The sequence below is a fragment of the Mobula hypostoma genome, chromosome 1, assembly GCF_963921235.1.
Source record: "Mobula hypostoma chromosome 1, sMobHyp1.1, whole genome shotgun sequence".
Taxonomy (NCBI): domain Eukaryota; kingdom Metazoa; phylum Chordata; class Chondrichthyes; order Myliobatiformes; family Myliobatidae; genus Mobula; species Mobula hypostoma.
Window position 1 is genome coordinate 77,247,268 of NC_086097.1, and position 6,000 is coordinate 77,253,267.

The window sequence follows — 6,000 nt, forward strand, 5'->3', positions numbered from 1 at the left end:
GCCCACTTTCAATGACTGGTGTATAATGACACCCAGGTCTCGTTGCACCTCCCCTTTTCCTAATCGGCCACCATTCAGATAATAATCTGTTTTCCTATTTTTGCCACCAAAGTGGATAACTTCACATTTATCCACATTAAATTGCATCTGCCATGAGTTTGCCCACTCACCCAACCTATCCAAGTCACCCTGCATCCTCTTAGCATCCTCCTCACTGCTAACACTGCCACCCAGCTTCGTGTCATCCGCAAACTTGGAGATGCTGCATTTAATTCCCTCATCCAAGTCATTAATATATATTGTAAACAACTGGGGTCCCAGCACTGAGCCTTGCGGTACCCCACTAGTCACCGCCTGCCATTCTGAAAAGGTCCCGTTTATTCCCACTCTTTGCTTCCTGTCTGCTAACCAATTCTCCACCCACACCAATACCTTACCCCCAATACCGTGTGCTTTAAGTTTGCACACTAATCTCCTGTGTGGGACCTTGTCAAAAGCCTTTTGAAAATCCAAATATAGCACATCCACTGGTTCTCCCCTATCCACTCTACTAGTTACATCCTCAAAAAATTCTATGAGATTCGTCAGACATGATTTTCCTTTCACTTTAATGAAGGGGCTCAGCCAGAAATGACAACTATTCATTTCTCTTCATGACGCTGCTTGACATGCTAAGTTCCTCCAGAATTTTGTGTGTGGAAGTAAAAAGAGGTCACTTTAAAGGGAAAAAAAATTATTAAATACTTTTATGGGCAACTATAGGCCAGTTAGCTTAACATTTGTAGTCAGGAAAATGCTTGAAGCTGTCATTAAGGAAGAAACAGCGAAACATTTAGAAAGGAGTGGTTCCATAAGACAGACGCAGCATGGATTCAGAAAGGGCAGGTCCTGTTTGACAAACTTACTGGAGTTCTTTGAGGACATAATGAGTGCAGTGGATAGAGGGGAACAGGTGGATGTCATATACTTGGATTTCCAGAAGGCGTTCGATAAGGTGCCACACAAGAGACTTATAAATAAGATATGGATGCATGGAGTCAGAGGAAGTGTATCAGCATGGATAGTGGATTGGTTAACCAATAGAAGGCAGAGAGTTGGTATAAATGGGTGTTTCTCTGGTTGGCAGTCTGTGGTGAGTGGGGTGCTGCAGGGGTAGGGGCTGGGCCCGCAGTTGTTTACCATTTACATTGATGATTTGGAAGAGGGGACTGAGCGTATCCTAGCAATATTTGCTGATGACACTAAACCGAGTGGAAAAGCAAATTGTACAGATGATGTGGAGAGTCTGCAGAGGGATATAGATAGGTTAAGTGAGTGGGCCAAGGTCTGGCAGATGGAATGCAACATTGGTAAATGCGAGATCATGCACTTTGGAAGGAATAATAGAAGAGCAGACTATTATTTAAATGATGAAAGATTGCAGCATGCTGTTCTGCAGAGGGACTTGGGAGTGCTTGTGCATGAATCGCAAGAGGTTGGCTTGCAGGTACAACAGGTTATTAAGAAGGCAAACAGAATGTTGGCCTTCATTGCTGAGGGATTGAATTCAAGAGCATGGAGGTTATGCTGCAACCATACAGGGTACTGGCGAGGCTGCATCTGGAGTACTGTGTGCAGTTCTGGTCTCAATGCTTGAGGAAGGATATACTGGCTTTGGAGGCAGTGCAGAGGAGGTTCACCAGGTTGGTTCCAGGGATGAAGGAGAGATTGAGTTGCCTGGGACTATACTCTCTGGAGTTCAGAAGAATGACAGGGGATCTTATAGAAACATACAAAATTTTGAAAGGGAGAGGTAAGATAGAAGTAGTTAAGTTGTTTCCATTGATAGGTGAGACTAGAACCAGAGGACATTGCCTCAAGATTCAGGGGAGAAGATTTAAGACGGAGATGAGGAGAAACTGTTTTTCCCAGAGAGTGGTGAATCCGTGGAATTCTCTGCCTGGGGAAGCACTTGAGGCTTCCTCACTAAATATATTTAAGAAACAGTTTGATAGGTTTTTACATAGTAAGGGAATTAAGGGTTATGGGAAAAAGGCAGGTAGATGGAGCTGAGTTTACGGACAGATCAGCCATGATCTTATTGAACGGCGGGGCAGACTCAATGGGCCGTATGGCCTACTCCTGCTCCTGTTTCTTATGTTCTTATTCTTATGTAAATAATGCCAGTCAGCTAAATTTACACAATTTTTGACCCCAAGTTGAAGATTCCAATCCCACTCAATTTTCATTCAGCTGCAATAGCACTACAGGAAGTATGAGAAGACACTCTTTTGTTTGATACAAGAGATCTTATACCACTACTTAAAAAAAAAAATTATCCCCCCCCACCACCCCATAACCTTCACTAATATTCATCCTTTAACCCAGGATATTTGGACATTAAAACTACGCTGTACTCAAATTGGTTCTATGCTTCCTGCAAAAACAACTACTACTTAATTCCAGTTGGGCTCTTTGGGCCATATTCAAAATGCAAAGTGTGCAAATAAATAGCACTTTTTCTTTTTCATTGCCATGGTAAATGGCAGATCTATTTAAGCTTAAGCAGACACGACAGTAATCCTGCGATGCTACATAAAGTGTGAAATGTTTTCAAAACTACATAATGGAACCTGAACCCATAAAATTCTGAAACTTTTAATGACCTTTTGAATAGCTGACAATTGAACCCGTTTCTGAAGATTGAACAAGTTATCATATTAATCAGTAATGCAAATTTAGAATATACAGTTATTCTTCCTTTTTTGTCTAGCATTTTTAGTAATCGAATAAAATGCATAATTACTTCTAATATTTTAAAAAGGCAGAACACAAATAAGGTTAATGTTCATCTGCCTTCAGATGAAATTCATATTCCACATGTACATGGACAATGCGAAATTGAAGAGAGAATTCCACATTAACTGAATGATTGTCCATCACTTTGCAGCATGGACTGGAGAAACTAAAAGGCAAGAGGTTAAAAGCACCCAAACAATGCTGCAGGGCGCCCTACTAATAATTATTGAAGCTATGTACAGTCACAAGCAATTATGTTTACAGCTCTACTCTCTCTGAAACTTTTCTTTCATCAAGTGACATTGTCTGCTTTTTCACATTATAAATTATTGAACAGTAATCAAAAGCTAAGTATTTTATCTGAGATGAAAGGAGGAAATAAATGTCACAAGCAACATACCTCTGAAGATAGAGTTAAAATTAAATTGCTTTTTCTCTTCTCCACTAAGTTGCTTCTACTCATGACTACCTCGAATAAAAACACAATATGTTGCAAACATTCCGCATATCTGGAAGCATCCATAGAAAGTAAAACTATTGTTTCAGGTCCAGGATCCTTCATCGAAACTGCCTTTCTACAGACTGCAGATTTGATGAGTGTTTCCAGAATTTTCTATTTTTATTTCATATTTATAGAATTTACAGTTCTTTTTGATTTTCATCAACTAATACATAACTAGACAATCTTCCACTCTCTAAGTTTTGTAAACTTGAGTGGCATCCAGAAGGCTGTTGTAACAAAACATTTACCATCATGTTTTTATCTAATGTGCTAGCTAAGCAACACCTTAACAGTGAGAGTCAGCAAAGCCCGGGTAATACGCTTCTTATTCTAGATTTCTAAACCCACCACAACTTTGCCTTTCCCAATCTATGCAAACGCCTTCAGCCCTAAACATTGAGGTTTTCACACTTCCTCTAACCCTGATCTAGAAAATCATTACATTCAGGTCTTCCAGTACTGGTGGCTTCAGGCACCAAGGGCCACTCAGAAATTTTTTTAAAACCATCCCATTTCCGTAACTGTTTCCTGGTGTTTTTATCTTCACTGGAAATCAAAGTGTAAAGAGAGCAGGGTGTGAAATGGGATTGAAACCAAAGATTTGATCAGCCTCCCTTATTGAATGAAACACTATGATTGAAGGGCCATAAAGTTCACTTTGACTGTACATGTCATGTCTGCAGCTTTTAGTGTCCTTATATCTTCATACAGAATAATGTCAAATTCTGCTGATGACAATGCTCCTGTGAAGTATGTTTACTTGTTGTCTTACATTAAAAGGGTACCATAGCAAGCTGGTATTGAGACACAGATGACTTCTGAACTCTACTCCCTAACCCCAGCCCAAAATTAAGGCGAGAGAAAACTCCAGGATGAATGTAACTGTTACATTATGTTCAACTCAATTTATTTAATGGAGATATTTCAGCATTCAGATAGTGACAGAGCACTGCACACTTCAAGTTAATGATCCATTAGAACCAGCAATGGAAATCACCCACAATGCTGAAAAATATCAACATTCATCACCTGGAGTTTATGAAATTACATTGTATTCTAACTGAATTTATCATTAAAGGTGGTTTTAATTAAATGTGCGAATTTAAAGTTGTCTTATAATACAAACTTTTGTAAGTGATAAGATATTGTTAAAATCAAATTAATTCACTGTAGCATAATGTGCATTTATAGTCTCCCTTTGTACGAATGGAAGGACAAATATTGGAATTGGTGCAGTTTAAATATGCAGGTTTAGTGCAATAATGGTTCACTAAATAGATTTCTGGATGAGGTGTTTATTGCATGAAGAGTGATGAGTGTAGATAAACTGCACTGAATTTTGAAAAATTGAAGTAGTATATCATTAAGACAAGGTTCTGAGAGAGACTGGACAAAGCAGTCATCACTGGTATTTGAACGCAAACAACAGGACTGGTATTTGGGCAGTTTCAGGCAAGGGATCAGCTATTTTAAAAAGAAGTCAAATTTTCCTTTGTGCAAAGGGTTCTAAACCTTTGGAAGGCTGTGAACGCAGGGAAATGAAAAAGTCATAGTACTGCTATAACAATGATAGTACAGGCAGCTCCTTGACACCTATAGCTCATTCATATTTCGAAGTCTTTAGAACTTCAATTCACTATTAACTTACAAATGCAAAGCCACTTTCAAATACTCAGCTTAGTTTTGTGAAACTTATATGCACATATAGGATGCATACAGTGATTAGCTTTGTAAAGAATAGATTTTTCTATCTCAGCAGTACCAAATAAATTAACAACTGTCAAATAATGGAATAACTACCCGATAACGCACAATATCTCTATGACAACTTCATTTTTTTCATAAATTCTCTCACGGCCACTCCCATGAAAACAAAATGGATCCAAATGAATGCAGATTCGCCGTTGATAGGGCGGGTCCTTCAATATCATTTGAGATTTGTCTCCAACTTTAAAAATCAGTAACGTCGTGATGCTTTATAAAGCAGTTGAGGCACGCCAGATGTGGGTATCAAAAACGTTTTATACTGACAATAAGGATTTCTCCCAGTACAAAGGGTTTAAACAGCTCACCAAAGAAATTCCAATGGAAATTAACCGGCTCATTCCCCACAGCTGAGGTGTCAGTGCGGGGCCTCAGGCTCGGCACCAGCTACAAGGAACACGGCCACTCACCCTAACATTTTACAGCATTTCACCGGGGTCTGCCAGTTGCCAGAAACTGGGCCAGGCGTCCTTCAGACCCCGTCGCTCTTCACTCATCCAACCCTTAATGATGGGCGTCAGTCACCGCCAACCTAACCCTGCGCCATTGAAAAGAACCCAGAGGCTCACGGGATCGCTCTGCTCTTCCAGCCAGGAGGACCATGGCCCTTGGTGCAAACGACTGACAGCCGGCAGCACGCATGCCCAGAGGCGCGGCCTGGCGATCAATCTTCAGCTCTGTGAGCAATTCATCTCTCCTGAGAATTATCAAAATGCACACGAAATGCGTCAGCTTTTAGTTCCCTATTGACAGAGGCAAATGTTCAGGATCTGAATTTTCTATAAATGGAAATCTGAAATTCTGAGACATCGCATAACTGAAACTGTGAGGAGAAATTGCACGGAATAAGTCCTAACTCCTTTGAATATAAAATGAAATGCAAGGGTTTATATTAAGAGTTGATTGATGACCTAAAGAAGGGAAGATGGATGTAACCAATCCTCATTAACAGAGTT

The 6,000-nt window shown here is 39.9% G+C and overlaps 1 protein-coding gene across 1 annotated transcript in view; it reads right to left on the reverse strand.

The window, feature by feature from the left end:
• Nucleotides 1–5,621, reverse strand: part of katnbl1 (katanin p80 subunit B-like 1) — a 35,327-nt gene extending 29,706 nt beyond the window's left edge. The window contains exon 1 of the mRNA XM_063051168.1: nt 5,455–5,621. The gene's annotated coding sequence lies outside the window, so the exon portion shown is untranslated. The remainder of the gene's footprint in view (nt 1–5,454) is intronic.
• Nucleotides 5,622–6,000: the final 379 nt, after the last annotated feature.